We start from the raw sequence: 23,080 nt of genomic DNA, 5'->3' as shown, positions 1-23,080 counted from the left end.
ACCCAGCCTGCCACGTTGAGTTGTCCAGCATGCCAGCACGTGCTCGGATCGATGATGACTCCCTCATATGCATTCCTTGGAAAATCTGAACAAAATGAGTGAGAACTCACTACCGTCGTTCTCATCGAAACTGAGGTCCAGCACGTTGCCTCCCCGGGGGCTAGGGCATAGTTAGGAGTGGGGTCCAGCTTGCCCTTGTTCACACTGCTGCAACCACCCCCCACGGAGCCAACATCAGAGAGCTGTCTTAGGGTCAGTCGTGTGCACGCATTAGTTGAGGCATGCTGGGATGAGAGGTCCTTGTTTGAGTGGCCGTTGTGGGATGTGGCAGGGGCCAGCTCCCCTGCTGCTCCTGGAAGTGGGAGTGCAGGATTGGCGTAGGCCCCGTGAGCAGGTGGCACGAGTCGGTTTGTTTGGGGCAGCTTGGCTGTATTTGGGCCGTGGGCCGACTTGATGTATGTGTCAGAGCCAAAGAGAAGAGGTGTGGGTGTTTGGCTACTGGACCCACCGTTGAGGCGTGTTTCTGCGTGTTTCCGACCTGTGTCTTGGTGAGGACTGTGGAGGGCACGGTGGTTGTGTGCCGATTCGGGGTCGGGTTCGGGGTCGGTCCGTGGCGGGAGCAGGCTGAGGGATCGGGTTGCCATGCTAGCCTTGGCAGCTCCCTACTGCGCGCACTGCCCCAGTGTTGGTGGCAAGGGCGGAAGCACGGAGCTTGCTGAGGACGCAGCGCTGCCTTGAAGCATGGGGGTTGGCGGGCGGTGTAGACTGGAAGGGAAGTGTATGGGGAGGTTAGGGCTGGAGTGGTTTTGTGTGCTTTCGTAGAACACGCTGTCGTCATTTGGCTCCTGCTGCTGTCCTGGGCTTCCTGAGGCCGGTCGGTATTTCCTGAGGGGCTGCCCGTGGATGCCTAGGGAGGAAGGCTCCTCGGGTCCAGGTGGATGGGCGGTGCTAGCAGACCTGTGTAGTGTCGGCTTGCCGGTTGGTCCAAGAGACTCCCGAAAGGTGTCTTCCGGGAACCTGAGAGAGAGGCAGCGCAAGGCTCGGTCCAGATGCCTTACGGCAAGATGCCCTCTTGCCCCTTTGCCTGCAGGTGCATGACCGTGCAACGTGAAAGGGCGCCTTTAGGTGGGAGCCACGTATCTGGCCCAGAGGGCCCCCTTCCCCGTGACATGTGTTGAGATTTAAGCCTGCTGGTGCACGGGCATGGCACACGTTTGCTGAGATCCCGGGTGGGCTGCGGTGGACAGTGACGTGCCGATTTTGCCCCATTCGAGGTTTCCTTTCGCATGGGGAGCTCCTGTCTTTCAGGACTTCCTGTGGTCCTCGTGAACAGGGCATTGAATCTCCGTGAGTCCCATGGTGGGGTTACAGTGCTGAGAAGAGGTCCTCGGTTGAGGGTGGTGGGCTGTGGCTTCATCCAAGGGGACATCCTTTGAGACTGTGTGCCCTGAAGCTCGGTGTTTGCCCTGTGTGCATAATGTCCGAGGAGCCCTGTGGGGCGACTGGGCCTTGGTCCGTGAGGACTCATGTTTGGAGCAGGCTGCTCAGCGTTTGGACTTTGCTTTGAAGGTCAGGGCCCCGAATCCTGCCCGATGTGGGTCTCGGCCGTTGGTGGTGACGTGAGTGCCCTGGCATCCGTGGGGTTTGGCCCTGGTTCATGGAGGCTCCCCACCACTTCTCCCCTGGGCGTTTTCACCTGCCCTGCGCAGGCGTTTAGGCACAGCTGCCAGGACGAGGCTTCTGGATTGCAGTGGCACCGAGACACAGGTTGAATAGAGGCTGGATGTGCCCTGGAGCCAGGTTCAGCGTGGTGTGAGCTTTGATGTCAATGCTTTCCTGGTTGACATAGGCAGTGAGTATTGCCTCCAGCTCCCCCTATCCTGTGGAGGCGTTGGGCGGCAGGGTGACTTGGTGGATATCCCATCCACGGCCCCAAATGTGGTGTAGGTGGGTGCGGTTGGCTCTGATCAGAAGGAATGGCTGTTGGAGAGAAGGGGTTCTTGGCCTATTGCAGCGGCTCCTAGAGACCCACGATGCCATGGCCACTCTGGAAGGCAGAGGACCGCGGTCATGTTAAGGATGGGCAGGCCTCCATGGCGCTGAGTGGAAAGCATGCATTTTCAGGCACTGAGATTTTCGGCGGGGCACACAGGACACACAAACACCCAGAGACGCAGCCATGCAGTCCCATGGGCAGTCAGGCCCCACCCCTGCCACACACACACACGAAACTCACATACGCCAAGGCCCCTACCCTCGTGCGTTCAGACACGCATTCGTTGGTATTGAAGGGATAAAGGGAGGTGGGTAGCAGATAGCGGGCTTCCCCGAGCTAAAGGTTGATTGGCATGGAGCATGCTCTCTGAGAAGTTGTGCCCACGTCTGAAGCGTGCATGTGATTTCTGTCCCCTTGCCAGGTGGGGTTGCCGGGCCAGGCTTGCCGTCAGCCAAGACAAGAAGAGCTTCCCGTTTTCTGGTGACTGGTGGTGGCCGGGAGTCCCCGAAGAAGTGGGTCGGGCCCAGGATGCTGAACCTTCCCGTGGATCGCTCAGGATGACGGTACGCACTCTCGTCCCCCACCCCCAGCGCTGGCATTGGCTTTCGGATGTTCTCGGACTGCCCGAAAGGCGGCCAGAAAGGATTGACCGTTGCTGCTGCTCAGTGGCTTGCTGGCTCTGGATTGCTGGGGTTGCTGGAGGTCTCCGAGCTCACTGGCTCCTCTGTGGAGCCACCCAGCCTGCCACGTTGAGTTGTCCAGCATGCCAGCACGTGCTCGGATCGATGATGACTCCCTCATATGCATTCCTTGGAAAATCTGAACAAAATGAGTGAGAACTCACTACCGTCGTTCTCATCGAAACTGAGGTCCAGCACGTTGCCTCCCCGGGGGCTAGGGCATAGTTAGGAGTGGGGTCCAGCTTGCCCTTGTTCACACTGCTGCAACCACCCCCCACGGAGCCAACATCAGAGAGCTGTCTTAGGGTCAGTCGTGTGCACGCATTAGTTGAGGCATGCTGGGATGAGAGGTCCTTGTTTGAGTGGCCGTTGTGGGATGTGGCAGGGGCCAGCTCCCCTGCTGCTCCTGGAAGTGGGAGTGCAGGATTGGCGTAGGCCCCGTGAGCAGGTGGCACGAGTCGGTTTGTTTGGGGCAGCTTGGCTGTATTTGGGCCGTGGGCCGACTTGATGTATGTGTCAGAGCCAAAGAGAAGAGGTGTGGGTGTTTGGCTACTGGACCCACCGTTGAGGCGTGTTTCTGCGTGTTTCCGACCTGTGTCTTGGTGAGGACTGTGGAGGGCACGGTGGTTGTGTGCCGATGCGGGGTCGGGTTCGGGGTCGGTCGGTGGCGGGAGCAGGCTGAGGGATCGGGTTGCCATGCTAGCCTTGGCAGCTCCCTACTGCGCGCACTGCCCCAGTGTTGGTGGCAAGGGCGGAAGCACGGAGCTTGCTGAGGACGCAGCGCTGCCTTGAAGCATGGGGGTTGGCGGGCGGTGTAGACTGGAAGGGAAGTGTATGGGGAGGTTAGGGCTGGAGTGGTTTTGTGTGCTTTCGTAGAACACGCTGTCGTCATTTGGCTCCTGCTGCTGTCCTGGGCTTCCTGAGGCCGGTCGGTATTTCCTGAGGGGCTGCCCGTGGATGCCTAGGGAGGAAGGCTCCTCGGGTCCAGGTGGATGGGCAGTGCTAGCAGACCTGTGTAGTGTCGGCTTGCCGGTTGGTCCAAGAGACTCCCGAAAGGTGTCTTCCGGGAACCTGAGAGAGAGGCAGTGCAAGGCTCGGTCCGGATGCCTTACGGCAAGATGCCCTCTTGCCCCTTTGCCTGCAGGTGCATGACCGTGCAACGTGAAAGGGTGCCTTTAGGTGGGAGCCACGTATCTGGCCCAGAGGGCCCCCTTCCCCGTGACATGTGTTGAGATTTAAGCCTGCTGGTGCACGGGCATGGCACACGTTTGCTGAGATCCCGGGTGGGCTGCGGTGGACAGTGACGTGCCGATTTTGCCCCATTCGAGGTTTCCTTTCGCATGGGGAGCTCCTGTCTTTCAGGACTTCCTGTGGTCCTCGTGGACAGGGCATTGAATCTCCGTGAGTCCCATGGTGGGGTTACAGTGCTGAGAAGTGGTCCTCGGTTGAGGGTGGTGGGCTGTGGCTTCATCCAAGGGGACATCCTTTGAGACTGTGTGCCCTGAAGCTCGGTGTTTGCCCTGTGTGCATAATGTCCGAGGAGCCCTGTGGGGCGACTGGGCCTTGGTCCGTGAGGACTCATGTTTGGAGCAGGCTGCTCAGCGTTTGGACTTTGCTTTGAAGGTCAGGGCCCCGAATCCTGCCCGATGTGGGTCTCGGCCGTTGGTGGTGACGTGAGTGCCCTGGCATCCGTGGGGTTTGGCCCTGGTTCATGGAGGCTCCCCACCACTTCTCCCCTGGGCGTTTTCACCTGCCCTGCGCAGGCGTTTAGGCACAGCTGCCAGGACGAGGCTTCTGGATTGCAGTGGCACCGAGACACAGGTTGAATAGAGGCTGGATGTGCCCTGGAGCCAGGTTCAGCGTGGTGTGAGCTTTGATGTCAATGCTTTCCTGGTTGACATAGGCAGTGAGTATTGCCTCCAGCTCCCCCTATCCTGTGGAGGCGTTGGGCGGCAGGGTGACTTGGTGGATATCCCATCCACGGCCCCAAATGTGGTGTAGGTGGGTGCGGTTGGCTCTGATCAGAAGGAATGGCTGTTGGAGAGAAGGGGTTCTTGGCCTATTGCAGCGGCTCCTAGAGACCCACGATGCCATGGCCACTCTGGAAGGCAGAGGACCGCGGTCATGTTAAGGATGGGCAGGCCTCCATGGCGCTGAGTGGAAAGCATGCATTTTCAGGCACTGAGATTTTCGGCGGGGCACACAGGACACACAAACACCCAGAGACGCAGCCATGCAGTCCCATGGGCAGTCAGGCCCCACCCCTGCCACACACACACACGAAACTCACATACGCCAAGGCCCCTACCCTCGTGCGTTCAGACACGCATTCGTTGGTATTGAAGGGATAAAGGGAGGTGGGTAGCAGATAGCGGGCTTCCCCGAGCTAAAGGTTGATTGGCATGGAGCATGCTCTCTGAGAAGTTGTGCCCACGTCTGAAGCGTGCATGTGATTTCTGTCCCCTTGCCAGGTGGGGTTGCCGGGCCAGGCTTGCCGTCAGCCAAGACAAGAAGAGCTTCCCGTTTTCTGGTGACTGGTGGTGGCCGGGAGTCCCCGAAGAAGTGGGTCGGGCCCAGGATGCTGAACCTTCCCGTGGATCGCTCAGGATGACGGTACGCACTCTCGTCCCCCACCCCCAGCGCTGGCATTGGCTTTCGGATGTTCTCGGACTGCCCGAAAGGCGGCCAGAAAGGATTGACCGTTGCTGCTGCTCAGTGGCTTGCTGGCTCTGGATTGCTGAGGTTGCTGGAGGTCTCCGAGCTCACTTGCTCCTCTGTGGAGCCACCCAGCCTGCCACGTTGAGTTGTCCAGCATGCCAGCACGTGCTCGGATCGATGATGACTCCCTCATATGCATTCCTTGGAAAATCTGAACAAAATGAGTGAGAACTCACTACCGTCGTTCTCATCGAAACTGAGGTCCAGCACGTTGCCTCCCCGGGGGCTAGGGCATAGTTAGGAGTGGGGTCCAGCTTGCCCTTGTTCACACTGCTGCAACCACCCCCCACGGAGCCAACATCAGAGAGCTGTCTTAGGGTCAGTCGTGTGCACGCATTAGTTGAGGCATGCTGGGATGAGAGGTCCTTGTTTGAGTGGCCGTTGTGGGATGTGGCAGGGGCCAGCTCCCCTGCTGCTCCTGGAAGTGGGAGTGCAGGATTGGCGTAGGCCCCGTGAGCAGGTGGCACGAGTCAGTTTGTTTGGGGCAGCTTGGCTGTATTTGGGCCGTGGGCCGACTTGATGTATGTGTCAGAGCCAAAGAGAAGAGGTGTGGGTGTTTGGCTACTGGACCCACCGTTGAGGCGTGTTTCTGCGTGTTTCCGACCTGTGTCTTGGTGAGGACTGTGGAGGGCACGGTGGTTGTGTGCCGATTCGGGGTCGGGTTTGGGGTCGGTCGGTGGCGGGAGCAGGCTGAGGGATCGGGTTGGCAGCTCCCTACTGCGCGCACTGCCCCAGTGTTGGTGGCAAGGGCGGAAGCACGGAGCTTGCTGAGGACGCAGCGCTGCCTTGAAGCATGGGGGTTGGCGGGCGGTGTAGACTGGAAGGGAAGTGTATGGGGAGGTTAGGGCTGGAGTGGTTTTGTGTGCTTTCGTAGAACACGCTGTCGTCATTTGGCTCCTGCTGCTGTCCTGGGCTTCCTGAGGCCGGTCGGTATTTCCTGAGGGGCTGCCCGTGGATGCCTAGGGAGGAAGGCTCCTCGGGTCCAGGTGGATGGGCGGTGCTAGCAGACCTGTGTAGTGTCGGCTTGCCGGTTGGTCCAAGAGACTCCCGAAAGGTGTCTTCCGGGAACCTGAGAGAGAGGCAGTGAAAGGCTCGGTCCAGATGCCTTACGGCAAGATGCCCTCTTGCCCCTTTGCCTGCAGGTGCATGACCGTGCAACGTGAAAGGGCGCCTTTAGGTGGGAGCCACGTATCTGGCCCAGAGGGCCCCCTTCCCCGTGACATGTGTTGAGATTTAAGCCTGCTGGTGCACGGGCATGGCACACGTTTGCTGAGATCCCGGGTGGGCTGCGGTGGACAGTGACGTGCCGATTTTGCCCCATTCGAGGTTTCCTTTCGCATGGGGAGCTCCTGTCTTTCAGGACTTCCTGTGGTCCTCGTGAACAGGGCATTGAATCTCCGTGAGTCCCATGGTGGGGTTACAGTGCTGAGAAGAGGTCCTCGGTTGAGGGTGGTGGGCTGTGGCTTCATCCAAGGGGACATCCTTTGAGACTGTGTGCCCTGAAGCTCGGTGTTTGCCCTGTGTGCATAATGTCCGAGGAGCCCTGTGGGGCGACTGGGCCTTGGTCCGTGAGGACTCATGTTTGGAGCAGGCTGCTCAGCGTTTGGACTTTGCTTTGAAGGTCAGGGCCCCGAATCCTGCCCGATGTGGGTCTCGGCCGTTGGTGGTGACGTGAGTGCCCTGGCATCCGTGGGGTTTGGCCCTGGTTCATGGAGGCTCCCCACCACTTCTCCCCTGGGCGTTTTCACCTGCCCTGCGCAGGCGTTTAGGCACAGCTGCCAGGACGAGGCTTCTGGATTGCAGTGGCACCGAGACACAGGTTGAATAGAGGCTGGATGTGCCCTGGAGCCAGGTTCAGCGTGGTGTGAGCTTTGATGTCAATGCTTTCCTGGTTGACATAGGCAGTGAGTATTGCCTCCAGCTCCCCCTATCCTGTGGAGGCGTTGGGCGGCAGGGTGACTTGGTGGATATCCCATCCACGGCCCCAAATGTGGTGTAGGTGGGTGCGGTTGGCTCTGATCAGAAGGAATGGCTGTTGGAGAGAAGGGGTTCTTGGCCTATTGCAGCGGCTCCTAGAGACCCACGATGCCATGGCCACTCTGGAAGGCAGAGGACCGCGGTCATGTTAAGGATGGGCAGGCCTCCATGGCGCTGAGTGGAAAGCATGCATTTTCAGGCACTGAGATTTTCGGCGGGGCACACAGGACACACAAACACCCAGAGACGCAGCCATGCAGTCCCATGGGCAGTCAGGCCCCACCCCTGCCACACACACACACGAAACTCACATGCGCCAAGGCCCCTACCCTCGTGCGTTCAGACACGCATTCGTTGGTATTGAAGGGATAAAGGGAGGTGGGTAGCAGATAGCGGGCTTCCCCGAGCTAAAGGTTGATTGGCATGGAGCATGCTCTCTGAGAAGTTGTGCCCACGTCTGAAGCGTGCATGTGATTTCTGTCCCCTTGCCAGGTGGGGTTGCCGGGCCAGGCTTGCCGTCAGCCAAGACAAGAAGAGCTTCCCGTTTTCTGGTGACTGGTGGTGGCCGGGAGTCCCCGAAGAAGTGGGTCGGGCCCAGGATGCTGAACCTTCCCGTGGATCGCTCAGGATGACGGTACGCACTCTCGTCCCCCACCCCCAGCGCTGGCATTGGCTTTCGGATGTTCTCGGACTGCCCGAAAGGCGGCCAGAAAGGATTGACCGTTGCTGCTGCTCAGTGGCTTGCTGGCTCTGGATTGCTGGGGTTGCTGGAGGTCTCCGAGCTCACTGGCTCCTCTGTGGAGCCACCCAGCCTGCCACGTTGAGTTGTCCAGCATGCCAGCACGTGCTCGGATCGATGATGACTCCCTCATATGCATTCCTTGGAAAATCTGAACAAAATGAGTGAGAACTCACTACCGTCGTTCTCATCGAAACTGAGGTCCAGCACGTTGCCTCCCCGGGGGCTAGGGCATAGTTAGGAGTGGGGTCCAGCTTGCCCTTGTTCACACTGCTGCAACCACCCCCCACGGAGCCAACATCAGAGAGCTGTCTTAGGGTCAGTCGTGTGCACGCATTAGTTGAGGCATGCTGGGATGAGAGGTCCTTGTTTGAGTGGCCGTTGTGGGATGTGGCAGGGGCCAGCTCCCCTGCTGCTCCTGGAAGTGGGAGTGCAGGATTGGCGTAGGCCCCGTGAGCAGGTGGCACGAGTCAGTTTGTTTGGGGCAGCTTGGCTGTATTTGGGCCGTGGGCCGACTTGATGTATGTGTCAGAGCCAAAGAGAAGAGGTGTGGGTGTTTGGCTACTGGACCCACCGTTGAGGCGTGTTTCTGCGTGTTTCCGACCTGTGTCTTGGTGAGGACTGTGGAGGGCACGGTGGTTGTGTGCCGATTCGGGGTCGGGTTCGGGGTCGGTCGGTGGCGGGAGCAGGCTGAGGGATCGGGTTGCCATGCTAGCCTTGGCAGCTCCCTACTGCGCGCACTGCCCCAGTGTTGGTGGCAAGGGCGGAAGCACGGAGCTTGCTGAGGACGCAGCGCTGCCTTGAAGCATGGGGGTTGGCGGGCGGTGTAGACTGGAAGGGAAGTGTATGGGGAGGTTAGGGCTGGAGTGGTTTTGTGTGCTTTCGTAGAACACGCTGTCGTCATTTGGCTCCTGCTGCTGTCCTGGGCTTCCTGAGGCCGGTCGGTATTTCCTGAGGGGCTGCCCATGGATGCCTAGGGAGGAAGGCTCCTCGGGTCCAGGTGGATGGGCGCTGCTAGCAGACCTGTGTAGTGTCGGCTTGCCGGTTGGTCCAAGAGACTCCCGAAAGGTGTCTTCCGGGAACCTGAGAGAGAGGCAGTGCAAGGCTCGGTCCAGATGCCTTACGGCAAGATGCCCTCTTGCCCCTTTGCCTGCAGGTGCATGACCGTGCAACGTGAAAGGGCGCCTTTAGGTGGGAGCCACGTATCTGGCCCAGAGGGCCCCCTTCCCCGTGACATGTGTTGAGATTTAAGCCTGCTGGTGCACGGGCATGGCACACGTTTGCTGAGATCCCGGGTGGGCTGCGGTGGACAGTGACGTGCCGATTTTGCCCCATTCGAGGTTTCCTTTCGCATGGGGAGCTCCTGTCTTTCAGGACTTCCTGTGGTCCTCGTGAACAGGGCATTGAATCTCCGTGAGTCCCATGGTGGGGTTACAGTGCTGAGAAGAGGTCCTCGGTTGAGGGTGGTGGGCTGTGGCTTCATCCAAGGGGACATCCTTTGAGACTGTGTGCCCTGAAGCTCGGTGTTTGCCCTGTGTGCATAATGTCCGAGGAGCCCTGTGGGGCGACTGGGCCTTGGTCCGTGAGGACTCATGTTTGGAGCAGGCTGTTCAGCGTTTGGACTTTGCTTTGAAGGCCAGGGCCCCAAATCCTGCCCGATGTGGGTCTCGGCCGTTGGTGGTGACGTGAGTGCCCTGGCATCCGTGGGGTTTGGCCCTGGTTCATGGAGGCTCCCCACCACTTCTCCCCTGGGCGTTTTCACCTGCCCTGCGCAGGCGTTTAGGCACAGCTGCCAGGACGAGGCTTCTGGATTGCAGTGGCACCGAGACACAGGTTGAATAGAGGCTGGATGTGCCCTGGAGCCAGGTTCAGCGTGGTGTGAGCTTTGATGTCAATGCTTTCCTGGTTGACATAGGCAGTGAGTATTGCCTCCAGCTCCCCCTATCCTGTGGAGGCGTTGGGCGGCAGGGTGACTTGGTGGATATCCCATCCACGGCCCCAAATGTGGTGTAGGTGGGTGCGGTTGGCTCTGATCAGAAGGAATGGCTGTTGGAGAGAAGGGGTTCTTGGCCTATTGCAGCGGCTCCTAGAGACCCACGATGCCATGGCCACTCTGGAAGGCAGAGGACCGCGGTCATGTTAAGGATGGGCAGGCCTCCATGGCGCTGAGTGGAAAGCATGCATTTTCAGGCACTGAGATTTTCGGCGGGGCACACAGGACACACAAACACCCAGAGACGCAGCCATGCAGTCCCATGGGCAGTCAGGCCCCACCCCTGCCACACACACACACGAAACTCACATACGCCAAGGCCCCTACCCTCGTGCGTTCAGACACGCATTCGTTGGTATTGAAGGGATAAAGGGAGGTGGGTAGCAGATAGCGGGCTTCCCCGAGCTAAAGGTTGATTGGCATGGAGCATGCTCTCTGAGAAGTTGTGCCCACGTCTGAAGCGTGCATGTGATTTCTGTCCCCTTGCCAGGTGGGGTTGCCGGGCCAGGCTTGCCGTCAGCCAAGACAAGAAGAGCTTCCCGTTTTCTGGTGACTGGTGGTGGCCGGGAGTCCCCGAAGAAGTGGGTCGGGCCCAGGATGCTGAACCTTCCCGTGGATCGCTCAGGATGACGGTACGCACTCTCGTCCCCCACCCCCAGCGCTGGCATTGGCTTTCGGATGTTCTCGGACTGCCCGAAAGGCGGCCAGAAAGGATTGACCGTTGCTGCTGCTCAGTGGCTTGCTGGCTCTGGATTGCTGGGGTTGCTGGAGGTCTCCGAGCTCACTGGCTCCTCTGTGGAGCCACCCAGCCTGCCACGTTGAGTTGTCCAGCATGCCAGCACGTGCTCGGATCGATGATGACTCCCTCATATGCATTCCTTGGAAAATCTGAACAAAATGAGTGAGAACTCACTACCGTCGTTCTCATCGAAACTGAGGTCCAGCACGTTGCCTCCCCGGGGGCTAGGGCATAGTTAGGAGTGGGGTCCAGCTTGCCCTTGTTCACACTGCTGCAACCACCCCCCACGGAGCCAACATCAGAGAGCTGTCTTAGGGTCAGTCGTGTGCACGCATTAGTTGAGGCATGCTGGGATGAGAGGTCCTTGTTTGAGTGGCCGTTGTGGGATGTGGCAGGGGCCAGCTCCCCTGCTGCTCCTGGAAGTGGGAGTGCAGGATTGGCGTAGGCCCCGTGAGCAGGTGGCACGAGTCGGTTTGTTTGGGGCAGCTTGGCTGTATTTGGGCCGTGGGCCGACTTGATGTATGTGTCAGAGCCAAAGAGAAGAGGTGTGGGTGTTTGGCTACTGGACCCACCGTTGAGGCGTGTTTCTGCGTGTTTCCGACCTGTGTCTTGGTGAGGACTGTGGAGGGCACGGTGGTTGTGTGCCGATGCGGGGTCGGGTTCGGGGTCGGTCGGTGGCGGGAGCAGGCTGAGGGATCGGGTTGCCATGCTAGCCTTGGCAGCTCCCTACTGCGCGCACTGCCCCAGTGTTGGTGGCAAGGGCGGAAGCACGGAGCTTGCTGAGGACGCAGCGCTGCCTTGAAGCATGGGGGTTGGCGGGCGGTGTAGACTGGAAGGGAAGTGTATGGGGAGGTTAGGGCTGGAGTGGTTTTGTGTGCTTTCGTAGAACACGCTGTCGTCATTTGGCTCCTGCTGCTGTCCTGGGCTTCCTGAGGCCGGTCGGTATTTCCTGAGGGGCTGCCCGTGGATGCCTAGGGAGGAAGGCTCCTCGGGTCCAGGTGGATGGGCAGTGCTAGCAGACCTGTGTAGTGTCGGCTTGCCGGTTGGTCCAAGAGACTCCCGAAAGGTGTCTTCCGGGAACCTGAGAGAGAGGCAGTGCAAGGCTCGGTCCGGATGCCTTACGGCAAGATGCCCTCTTGCCCCTTTGCCTGCAGGTGCATGACCGTGCAACGTGAAAGGGTGCCTTTAGGTGGGAGCCACGTATCTGGCCCAGAGGGCCCCCTTCCCCGTGACATGTGTTGAGATTTAAGCCTGCTGGTGCACGGGCATGGCACACGTTTGCTGAGATCCCGGGTGGGCTGCGGTGGACAGTGACGTGCCGATTTTGCCCCATTCGAGGTTTCCTTTCGCATGGGGAGCTCCTGTCTTTCAGGACTTCCTGTGGTCCTCGTGGACAGGGCATTGAATCTCCGTGAGTCCCATGGTGGGGTTACAGTGCTGAGAAGTGGTCCTCGGTTGAGGGTGGTGGGCTGTGGCTTCATCCAAGGGGACATCCTTTGAGACTGTGTGCCCTGAAGCTCGGTGTTTGCCCTGTGTGCATAATGTCCGAGGAGCCCTGTGGGGCGACTGGGCCTTGGTCCGTGAGGACTCATGTTTGGAGCAGGCTGCTCAGCGTTTGGACTTTGCTTTGAAGGTCAGGGCCCCGAATCCTGCCCGATGTGGGTCTCGGCCGTTGGTGGTGACGTGAGTGCCCTGGCATCCGTGGGGTTTGGCCCTGGTTCATGGAGGCTCCCCACCACTTCTCCCCTGGGCGTTTTCACCTGCCCTGCGCAGGCGTTTAGGCACAGCTGCCAGGACGAGGCTTCTGGATTGCAGTGGCACCGAGACACAGGTTGAATAGAGGCTGGATGTGCCCTGGAGCCAGGTTCAGCGTGGTGTGAGCTTTGATGTCAATGCTTTCCTGGTTGACATAGGCAGTGAGTATTGCCTCCAGCTCCCCCTATCCTGTGGAGGCGTTGGGCGGCAGGGTGACTTGGTGGATATCCCATCCACGGCCCCAAATGTGGTGTAGGTGGGTGCGGTTGGCTCTGATCAGAAGGAATGGCTGTTGGAGAGAAGGGGTTCTTGGCCTATTGCAGCGGCTCCTAGAGACCCACGATGCCATGGCCACTCTGGAAGGCAGAGGACCGCGGTCATGTTAAGGATGGGCAGGCCTCCATGGCGCTGAGTGGAAAGCATGCATTTTCAGGCACTGAGATTTTCGGCGGGGCACACAGGACACACAAACACCCAGAGACGCAGCCATGCAGTCCCATGGGCAGTCAGGCCCCACCCCTGCCACACACACACACGAAACTCACATACGCCAAGGCCCCTACCCTCGTGCGTTCAGACACGCATTCGTTGGTATTGAAGGGATAAAGGGAGGTGGGTAGCAGATAGCGGGCTTCCCCGAGCTAAAGGTTGATTGGCATGGAGCATGCTCTCTGAGAAGTTGTGCCCACGTCTGAAGCGTGCATGTGATTTCTGTCCCCTTGCCAGGTGGGGTTGCCGGGCCAGGCTTGCCGTCAGCCAAGACAAGAAGAGCTTCCCGTTTTCTGGTGACTGGTGGTGGCCGGGAGTCCCCGAAGAAGTGGGTCGGGCCCAGGATGCTGAACCTTCCCGTGGATCGCTCAGGATGACGGTACGCACTCTCGTCCCCCACCCCCAGCGCTGGCATTGGCTTTCGGATGTTCTCGGACTGCCCGAAAGGCGGCCAGAAAGGATTGACCGTTGCTGCTGCTCAGTGGCTTGCTGGCTCTGGATTGCTGAGGTTGCTGGAGGTCTCCGAGCTCACTTGCTCCTCTGTGGAGCCACCCAGCCTGCCACGTTGAGTTGTCCAGCATGCCAGCACGTGCTCGGATCGATGATGACTCCCTCATATGCATTCCTTGGAAAATCTGAACAAAATGAGTGAGAACTCACTACCGTCGTTCTCATCGAAACTGAGGTCCAGCACGTTGCCTCCCCGGGGGCTAGGGCATAGTTAGGAGTGGGGTCCAGCTTGCCCTTGTTCACACTGCTGCAACCACCCCCCACGGAGCCAACATCAGAGAGCTGTCTTAGGGTCAGTCGTGTGCACGCATTAGTTGAGGCATGCTGGGATGAGAGGTCCTTGTTTGAGTGGCCGTTGTGGGATGTGGCAGGGGCCAGCTCCCCTGCTGCTCCTGGAAGTGGGAGTGCAGGATTGGCGTAGGCCCCGTGAGCAGGTGGCACGAGTCAGTTTGTTTGGGGCAGCTTGGCTGTATTTGGGCCGTGGGCCGACTTGATGTATGTGTCAGAGCCAAAGAGAAGAGGTGTGGGTGTTTGGCTACTGGACCCACCGTTGAGGCGTGTTTCTGCGTGTTTCCGACCTGTGTCTTGGTGAGGACTGTGGAGGGCACGGTGGTTGTGTGCCGATTCGGGGTCGGGTTTGGGGTCGGTCGGTGGCGGGAGCAGGCTGAGGGATCGGGTTGGCAGCTCCCTACTGCGCGCACTGCCCCAGTGTTGGTGGCAAGGGCGGAAGCACGGAGCTTGCTGAGGACGCAGCGCTGCCTTGAAGCATGGGGGTTGGCGGGCGGTGTAGACTGGAAGGGAAGTGTATGGGGAGGTTAGGGCTGGAGTGGTTTTGTGTGCTTTCGTAGAACACGCTGTCGTCATTTGGCTCCTGCTGCTGTCCTGGGCTTCCTGAGGCCGGTCGGTATTTCCTGAGGGGCTGCCCGTGGATGCCTAGGGAGGAAGGCTCCTCGGGTCCAGGTGGATGGGCGGTGCTAGCAGACCTGTGTAGTGTCGGCTTGCCGGTTGGTCCAAGAGACTCCCGAAAGGTGTCTTCCGGGAACCTGAGAGAGAGGCAGTGAAAGGCTCGGTCCAGATGCCTTACGGCAAGATGCCCTCTTGCCCCTTTGCCTGCAGGTGCATGACCGTGCAACGTGAAAGGGCGCCTTTAGGTGGGAGCCACGTATCTGGCCCAGAGGGCCCCCTTCCCCGTGACATGTGTTGAGATTTAAGCCTGCTGGTGCACGGGCATGGCACACGTTTGCTGAGATCCCGGGTGGGCTGCGGTGGACAGTGACGTGCCGATTTTGCCCCATTCGAGGTTTCCTTTCGCATGGGGAGCTCCTGTCTTTCAGGACTTCCTGTGGTCCTCGTGAACAGGGCATTGAATCTCCGTGAGTCCCATGGTGGGGTTACAGTGCTGAGAAGAGGTCCTCGGTTGAGGGTGGTGGGCTGTGGCTTCATCCAAGGGGACATCCTTTGAGACTGTGTGCCCTGAAGCTCGGTGTTTGCCCTGTGTGCATAATGTCCGAGGAGCCCTGTGGGGCGACTGGGCCTTGGTCCGTGAGGACTCATGTTTGGAGCAGGCTGCTCAGCGTTTGGACTTTGCTTTGAAGGTCAGGGCCCCGAATCCTGCCCGATGTGGGTCTCGGCCGTTGGTGGTGACGTGAGTGCCCTGGCATCCGTGGGGTTTGGCCCTGGTTCATGGAGGCTCCCCACCACTTCTCCCCTGGGCGTTTTCACCTGCCCTGCGCAGGCGTTTAGGCACAGCTGCCAGGACGAGGCTTCTGGATTGCAGTGGCACCGAGACACAGGTTGAATAGAGGCTGGATGTGCCCTGGAGCCAGGTTCAGCGTGGTGTGAGCTTTGATGTCAATGCTTTCCTGGTTGACATAGGCAGTGAGTATTGCCTCCAGCTCCCCCTATCCTGTGGAGGCGTTGGGCGGCAGGGTGACTTGGTGGATATCCCATCCACGGCCCCAAATGTGGTGTAGGTGGGTGCGGTTGGCTCTGATCAGAAGGAATGGCTGTTGGAGAGAAGGGGTTCTTGGCCTATTGCAGCGGCTCCTAGAGACCCACGATGCCATGGCCACTCTGGAAGGCAGAGGACCGCGGTCATGTTAAGGATGGGCAGGCCTCCATGGCGCTGAGTGGAAAGCATGCATTTTCAGGCACTGAGATTTTCGGCGGGGCACACAGGACACACAAACACCCAGAGACGCAGCCATGCAGTCCCATGGGCAGTCAGGCCCCACCCCTGCCACACACACACACGAAACTCACATGCGCCAAGGCCCCTACCCTCGTGCGTTCAGACACGCATTCGTTGGTATTGAAGGGATAAAGGGAGGTGGGTAGCAGATAGCGGGCTTCCCCGAGCTAAAGGTTGATTGGCATGGAGCATGCTCTCTGAGAAGTTGTGCCCACGTCTGAAGCGTGCATGTGATTTCTGTCCCCTTGCCAGGTGGGGTTGCCGGGCCAGGCTTGCCGTCAGCCAAGACAAGAAGAGCTTCCCGTTTTCTGGTGACTGGTGGTGGCCGGGAGTCCCCGAAGAAGTGGGTCGGGCCCAGGATGCTGAACCTTCCCGTGGATCGCTCAGGATGACGGTACGCACTCTCGTCCCCCACCCCCAGCGCTGGCATTGGCTTTCGGATGTTCTCGGACTGCCCGAAAGGCGGCCAGAAAGGATTGACCGTTGCTGCTGCTCAGTGGCTTGCTGGCTCTGGATTGCTGGGGTTGCTGGAGGTCTCCGAGCTCACTGGCTCCTCTGTGGAGCCACCCAGCCTGCCACGTTGAGTTGTCCAGCATGCCAGCACGTGCTCGGATCGATGATGACTCCCTCATATGCATTCCTTGGAAAATCTGAACAAAATGAGTGAGAACTCACTACCGTCGTTCTCATCGAAACTGAGGTCCAGCACGTTGCCTCCCCGGGGGCTAGGGCATAGTTAGGAGTGGGGTCCAGCTTGCCCTTGTTCACACTGCTGCAACCACCCCCCACGGAGCCAACATCAGAGAGCTGTCTTAGGGTCAGTCGTGTGCACGCATTAGTTGAGGCATGCTGGGATGAGAGGTCCTTGTTTGAGTGGCCGTTGTGGGATGTGGCAGGGGCCAGCTCCCCTGCTGCTCCTGGAAGTGGGAGTGCAGGATTGGCGTAGGCCCCGTGAGCAGGTGGCACGAGTCGGTTTGTTTGGGGCAGCTTGGCTGTATTTGGGCCGTGGGCCGACTTGATGTATGTGTCAGAGCCAAAGAGAAGAGGTGTGGGTGTTTGGCTACTGGACCCACCGTTGAGGCGTGTTTCTGCGTGTTTCCGACCTGTGTCTTGGTGAGGACTGTGGAGGGCACGGTGGTTGTGTGCCGATGCGGGGTCGGGTTCGGGGTCGGTCGGTGGCGGGAGCAGGCTGAGGGATCGGGTTGCCATGCTAGCCTTGGCAGCTCCCTACTGCGCGCACTGCCCCAGTGTTGGTGGCAAGGGCGGAAGCACGGAGCTTGCTGAGGACGCAGCGCTGCCTTGAAGCATGGGGGTTGGCGGGCGGTGTAGACTGGAAGGGAAGTGTATGGGGAGGTTAGGGCTGGAGTGGTTTTGTGTGCTTTCGTAGAACACGCTGTCGTCATTTGGCTCCTGCTGCTGTCCTGGGCTTCCTGAGGCCGGTCGGTATTTCCTGAGGGGCTGCCCGTGGATGCCTAGGGAGGAAGGCTCCTCGGGTCCAGGTGGATGGGCAGTGCTAGCAGACCTGTGTAGTGTCGGCTTGCCGGTTGGTCCAAGAGACTCCCGAAAGGTGTCTTCCGGGAACCTGAGAGAGAGGCAGTGCAAGGCTCGGTCCGGATGCCTTACGGCAAGATGCCCTCTTGCCCCTTTGCCTGCAGGTGCATGACCGTGCAACGTGAAAGGGTGCCTTTAGGTGGGAGCCACGTATCTGGCCCAGAGGGCCCCCTTCCCCGTGACATGTGTTGAGATTTAAGCCTGCTGGTGCACGGGCATGGCACACGTTTGCTGAGATCCCGGGTGGGCTGCGGTGGACAGTGACGTGCCGATTTTGCCCCATTCGAGGTTTCCTTTCGCATGGGGAGCTCCTGTCTTTCAGGACTTCCTGTGGTCCTCGTGGACAGGGCATTGAATCTCCGTGAGTCCCATGGTGGGGTTACAGTGCTGAGAAGTGGTCCTCGGTTGAGGGTGGTGGGCTGTGGCTTCATCCAAGGGGACATCCTTTGAGACTGTGTGCCCTGAAGCTCGGTGTTTGCCCTGTGTGCATAATGTCCGAGGAGCCCTGTGGGGCGACTGGGCCTTGGTCCGTGAGGACTCATGTTTGGAGCAGGCTGCTCAGCGTTTGGACTTTGCTTTGAAGGTCAGGGCCCCGAATCCTGCCCGATGTGGGTCTCGGCCGTTGGTGGTGACGTGAGTGCCCTGGCATCCGTGGGGTTTGGCCCTGGTTCATGGAGGCTCCCCACCACTTCTCCCCTGGGCGTTTTCACCTGCCCTGCGCAGGCGTTTAGGCACAGCTGCCAGGACGAGGCTTCTGGATTGCAGTGGCACCGAGACACAGGTTGAATAGAGGCTGGATGTGCCCTGGAGCCAGGTTCAGCGTGGTGTGAGCTTTGATGTCAATGCTTTCCTGGTTGACATAGGCAGTGAGTATTGCCTCCAGCTCCCCCTATCCTGTGGAGGCGTTGGGCGGCAGGGTGACTTGGTGGATATCCCATCCACGGCCCCAAATGTGGTGTAGGTGGGTGCGGTTGGCTCTGATCAGAAGGAATGGCTGTTGGAGAGAAGGGGTTCTTGGCCTATTGCAGCGGCTCCTAGAGACCCACGATGCCATGGCCACTCTGGAAGGCAGAGGACCGCGGTCATGTTAAGGATGGGCAGGCCTCCATGGCGCTGAGTGGAAAGCATGCATTTTCAGGCACTGAGATTTTCGGCGGGGCACACAGGACACACAAACACCCAGAGACGCAGCCATGCAGTCCCATGGGCAGTCAGGCCCCACCCCTGCCACACACACACACGAAACTCACATACGCCAAGGCCCCTACCCTCGTGCGTTCAGACACGCATTCGTTGGTATTGAAGGGATAAAGGGAGGTGGGTAGCAGATAGCGGGCTTCCCCGAGCTAAAGGTTGATTGGCATGGAGCATGCTCTCTGAGAAGTTGTGCCCACGTCTGAAGCGTGCATGTGATTTCTGTCCCCTTGCCAGGTGGGGTTGCCGGGCCAGGCTTGCCGTCAGCCAAGACAAGAAGAGCTTCCCGTTTTCTGGTGACTGGTGGTGGCCGGGAGTCCCCGAAGAAGTGGGTCGGGCCCAGGATGCTGAACCTTCCCGTGGATCGCTCAGGATGACGGTACGCACTCTCGTCCCCCACCCCCAGCGCTGGCATTGGCTTTCGGATGTTCTCGGACTGCCCGAAAGGCGGCCAGAAAGGATTGACCGTTGCTGCTGCTCAGTGGCTTGCTGGCTCTGGATTGCTGAGGTTGCTGGAGGTCTCCGAGCTCACTTGCTCCTCTGTGGAGCCACCCAGCCTGCCACGTTGAGTTGTCCAGCATGCCAGCACGTGCTCGGATCGATGATGACTCCCTCATATGCATTCCTTGGAAAATCTGAACAAAATGAGTGAGAACTCACTACCGTCGTTCTCATCGAAACTGAGGTCCAGCACGTTGCCTCCCCGGGGGCTAGGGCATAGTTAGGAGTGGGGTCCAGCTTGCCCTTGTTCACACTGCTGCAACCACCCCCCACGGAGCCAACATCAGAGAGCTGTCTTAGGGTCAGTCGTGTGCACGCATTAGTTGAGGCATGCTGGGATGAGAGGTCCTTGTTTGAGTGGCCGTTGTGGGATGTGGCAGGGGCCAGCTCCCCTGCTGCTCCTGGAAGTGGGAGTGCAGGATTGGCGTAGGCCCCGTGAGCAGGTGGCACGAGTCAGTTTGTTTGGGGCAGCTTGGCTGTATTTGGGCCGTGGGCCGACTTGATGTATGTGTCAGAGCCAAAGAGAAGAGGTGTGGGTGTTTGGCTACTGGACCCACCGTTGAGGCGTGTTTCTGCGTGTTTCCGACCTGTGTCTTGGTGAGGACTGTGGAGGGCACGGTGGTTGTGTGCCGATTCGGGGTCGGGTTTGGGGTCGGTCGGTGGCGGGAGCAGGCTGAGGGATCGGGTTGGCAGCTCCCTACTGCGCGCACTGCCCCAGTGTTGGTGGCAAGGGCGGAAGCACGGAGCTTGCTGAGGACGCAGCGCTGCCTTGAAGCATGGGGGTTGGCGGGCGGTGTAGACTGGAAGGGAAGTGTATGGGGAGGTTAGGGCTGGAGTGGTTTTGTGTGCTTTCGTAGAACACGCTGTCGTCATTTGGCTCCTGCTGCTGTCCTGGGCTTCCTGAGGCCGGTCGGTATTTCCTGAGGGGCTGCCCGTGGATGCCTAGGGAGGAAGGCTCCTCGGGTCCAGGTGGATGGGCGGTGCTAGCAGACCTGTGTAGTGTCGGCTTGCCGGTTGGTCCAAGAGACTCCCGAAAGGTGTCTTCCGGGAACCTGAGAGAGAGGCAGTGAAAGGCTCGGTCCAGATGCCTTACGGCAAGATGCCCTCTTGCCCCTTTGCCTGCAGGTGCATGACCGTGCAACGTGAAAGGGCGCCTTTAGGTGGGAGCCACGTATCTGGCCCAGAGGGCCCCCTTCCCCGTGACATGTGTTGAGATTTAAGCCTGCTGGTGCACGGGCATGGCACACGTTTGCTGAGATCCCGGGTGGGCTGCGGTGGACAGTGACGTGCCGATTTTGCCCCATTCGAGGTTTCCTTTCGCATGGGGAGCTCCTGTCTTTCAGGACTTCCTGTGGTCCTCGTGAACAGGGCATTGAATCTCCGTGAGTCCCATGGTGGGGTTACAGTGCTGAGAAGAGGTCCTCGGTTGAGGGTGGTGGGCTGTGGCTTCATCCAAGGGGACATCCTTTGAGACTGTGTGCCCTGAAGCTCGGTGTTTGCCCTGTGTGCATAATGTCCGAGGAGCCCTGTGGGGCGACTGGGCCTTGGTCCGTGAGGACTCATGTTTGGAGCAGGCTGCTCAGCGTTTGGACTTTGCTTTGAAGGTCAGGGCCCCGAATCCTGCCCGATGTGGGTCTCGGCCGTTGGTGGTGACGTGAGTGCCCTGGCATCCGTGGGGTTTGGCCCTGGTTCATGGAGGCTCCCCACCACTTCTCCCCTGGGCGTTTTCACCTGCCCTGCGCAGGCGTTTAGGCACAGCTGCCAGGACGAGGCTTCTGGATTGCAGTGGCACCGAGACACAGGTTGAATAGAGGCTGGATGTGCCCTGGAGCCAGGTTCAGCGTGGTGTGAGCTTTGATGTCAATGCTTTCCTGGTTGACATAGGCAGTGAGTATTGCCTCCAGCTCCCCCTATCCTGTGGAGGCGTTGGGCGGCAGGGTGACTTGGTGGATATCCCATCCACGGCCCCAAATGTGGTGTAGGTGGGTGCGGTTGGCTCTGATCAGAAGGAATGGCTGTTGGAGAGAAGGGGTTCTTGGCCTATTGCAGCGGCTCCTAGAGACCCACGATGCCATGGCCACTCTGGAAGGCAGAGGACCGCGGTCATGTTAAGGATGGGCAGGCCTCCATGGCGCTGAGTGGAAAGCATGCATTTTCAGGCACTGAGATTTTCGGCGGGGCACACAGGACACACAAACACCCAGAGACGCAGCCATGCAGTCCCATGGGCAGTCAGGCCCCACCCCTGCCACACACACACACGAAACTCACATGCGCCAAGGCCCCTACCCTCGTGCGTTCAGACACGCATTCGTTGGTATTGAAGGGATAAAGGGAGGTGGGTAGCAGATAGCGGGCTTCCCCGAGCTAAAGGTTGATTGGCATGGAGCATGCTCTCTGAGAAGTTGTGCCCACGTCTGAAGCGTGCATGTGATTTCTGTCCCCTTGCCAGGTGGGGTTGCCGGGCCAGGCTTGCCGTCAGCCAAGACAAGAAGAGCTTCCCGTTTTCTGGTGACTGGTGGTGGCCGGGAGTCCCCGAAGAAGTGGGTCGGGCCCAGGATGCTGAACCTTCCCGTGGATCGCTCAGGATGACGGTACGCACTCTCGTCCCCCACCCCCAGCGCTGGCATTGGCTTTCGGATGTTCTCGGACTGCCCGAAAGGCGGCCAGAAAGGATTGACCGTTGCTGCTGCTCAGTGGCTTGCTGGCTCTGGATTGCTGGGGTTGCTGGAGGTCTCCGAGCTCACTGGCTCCTCTGTGGAGCCACCCAGCCTGCCACGTTGAGTTGTCCAGCATGCCAGCACGTGCTCGGATCGATGATGACTCCCTCATATGCATTCCTTGGAAAATCTGAACAAAATGAGTGAGAACTCACTACCGTCGTTCTCATCGAAACTGAGGTCCAGCACGTTGCCTCCCCGGGGGCTAGGGCATAGTTAGGAGTGGGGTCCAGCTTGCCCTTGTTCACACTGCTGCAACCACCCCCCACGGAGCCAACATCAGAGAGCTGTCTTAGGGTCAGTCGTGTGCACGCATTAGTTGAGGCATGCTGGGATGAGAGGTCCTTGTTTGAGTGGCCGTTGTGGGATGTGGCAGGGGCCAGCTCCCCTGCTGCTCCTGGAAGTGGGAGTGCAGGATTGGCGTAGGCCCCGTGAGCAGGTGGCACGAGTCAGTTTGTTTGGGGCAGCTTGGCTGTATTTGGGCCGTGGGCCGACTTGATGTATGTGTCAGAGCCAAAGAGAAGAGGTGTGGGTGTTTGGCTACTGGACCCACCGTTGAGGCGTGTTTCTGCGTGTTTCCGACCTGTGTCTTGGTGAGGACTGTGGAGGGCACGGTGGTTGTGTGCCGATTCGGGGTCGGGTTCGGGGTCGGTCGGTGGCGGGAGCAGGCTGAGGGATCGGGTTGCCATGCTAGCCTTGGCAGCTCCCTACTGCGCGCACTGCCCCAGTGTTGGTGGCAAGGGCGGAAGCACGGAGCTTGCTGAGGACGCAGCGCTGCCTTGAAGCATGGGGGTTGGCGGGCGGTGTAGACTGGAAGGGAAGTGTATGGGGAGGTTAGGGCTGGAGTGGTTTTGTGTGCTTTCGTAGAACACGCTGTCGTCATTTGGCTCCTGCTGCTGTCCTGGGCTTCCTGAGGCCGGTCGGTATTTCCTGAGGGGCTGCCCATGGATGCCTAGGGAGGAAGGCTCCTCGGGTCCAGGTGGATGGGCGCTGCTAGCAGACCTGTGTAGTGTCGGCTTGCCGGTTGGTCCAAGAGACTCCCGAAAGGTGTCTTCCGGGAACCTGAGAGAGAGGCAGTGCAAGGCTCGGTCCAGATGCCTTACGGCAAGATGCCCTCTTGCCCCTTTGCCTGCAGGTGCATGACCGTGCAACGTGAAAGGGCGCCTTTAGGTGGGAGCCACGTATCTGGCCCAGAGGGCCCCCTTCCCCGTGACATGTGTTGAGATTTAAGCCTGCTGGTGCACGGGCATGGCACACGTTTGCTGAGATCCCGGGTGGGCTGCGGTGGACAGTGACGTGCCGATTTTGCCCCATTCGAGGTTTCCTT

The 23,080-nt window shown here is 59.5% G+C and overlaps 9 non-coding genes across 9 annotated transcripts; all 9 read left to right on the top strand.

Moving 5' to 3' along the window:
- The first annotated feature begins 45 nt into the window (after window positions 1-45).
- Window positions 46-139, top strand: LOC140689898 (small nucleolar RNA SNORD116). The gene has a single exon (XR_012065045.1). It is a non-coding gene; the product is annotated as a small nucleolar RNA SNORD116 (small nucleolar RNA).
- A 2,636-nt stretch (window positions 140-2,775) lies between these two features.
- Window positions 2,776-2,869, top strand: LOC140689897 (small nucleolar RNA SNORD116). The gene has a single exon (XR_012065044.1). It is a non-coding gene; the product is annotated as a small nucleolar RNA SNORD116 (small nucleolar RNA).
- Window positions 2,870-5,505: 2,636 nt separating this feature from the next.
- On the top strand, window positions 5,506-5,599 carry LOC140689896 (small nucleolar RNA SNORD116). Its single transcript, XR_012065043.1, has one exon. It is a non-coding gene; the product is annotated as a small nucleolar RNA SNORD116 (small nucleolar RNA).
- Window positions 5,600-8,221: 2,622 nt separating this feature from the next.
- LOC140689895 (small nucleolar RNA SNORD116) lies at window positions 8,222-8,315 on the top strand. The gene has a single exon (XR_012065042.1). It is a non-coding gene; the product is annotated as a small nucleolar RNA SNORD116 (small nucleolar RNA).
- A 2,636-nt stretch (window positions 8,316-10,951) lies between these two features.
- Window positions 10,952-11,045, top strand: LOC140689894 (small nucleolar RNA SNORD116). Its single transcript, XR_012065041.1, has one exon. It is a non-coding gene; the product is annotated as a small nucleolar RNA SNORD116 (small nucleolar RNA).
- Window positions 11,046-13,681: 2,636 nt separating this feature from the next.
- On the top strand, window positions 13,682-13,775 carry LOC140689893 (small nucleolar RNA SNORD116). Its single transcript, XR_012065040.1, has one exon. It is a non-coding gene; the product is annotated as a small nucleolar RNA SNORD116 (small nucleolar RNA).
- Window positions 13,776-16,397: 2,622 nt separating this feature from the next.
- Window positions 16,398-16,491, top strand: LOC140689892 (small nucleolar RNA SNORD116). The gene has a single exon (XR_012065039.1). It is a non-coding gene; the product is annotated as a small nucleolar RNA SNORD116 (small nucleolar RNA).
- A 2,636-nt stretch (window positions 16,492-19,127) lies between these two features.
- On the top strand, window positions 19,128-19,221 carry LOC140689891 (small nucleolar RNA SNORD116). The gene has a single exon (XR_012065038.1). It is a non-coding gene; the product is annotated as a small nucleolar RNA SNORD116 (small nucleolar RNA).
- Window positions 19,222-21,843: 2,622 nt separating this feature from the next.
- On the top strand, window positions 21,844-21,937 carry LOC140689890 (small nucleolar RNA SNORD116). Its single transcript, XR_012065037.1, has one exon. It is a non-coding gene; the product is annotated as a small nucleolar RNA SNORD116 (small nucleolar RNA).
- Window positions 21,938-23,080: the final 1,143 nt, after the last annotated feature.

The sequence above is a fragment of the Vicugna pacos genome, chromosome 27, assembly GCF_048564905.1.
Source record: "Vicugna pacos chromosome 27, VicPac4, whole genome shotgun sequence".
Classification (NCBI taxonomy): domain Eukaryota; kingdom Metazoa; phylum Chordata; class Mammalia; order Artiodactyla; family Camelidae; genus Vicugna; species Vicugna pacos.
This window is presented reverse-complemented; position numbering and strand designations above follow the sequence as displayed.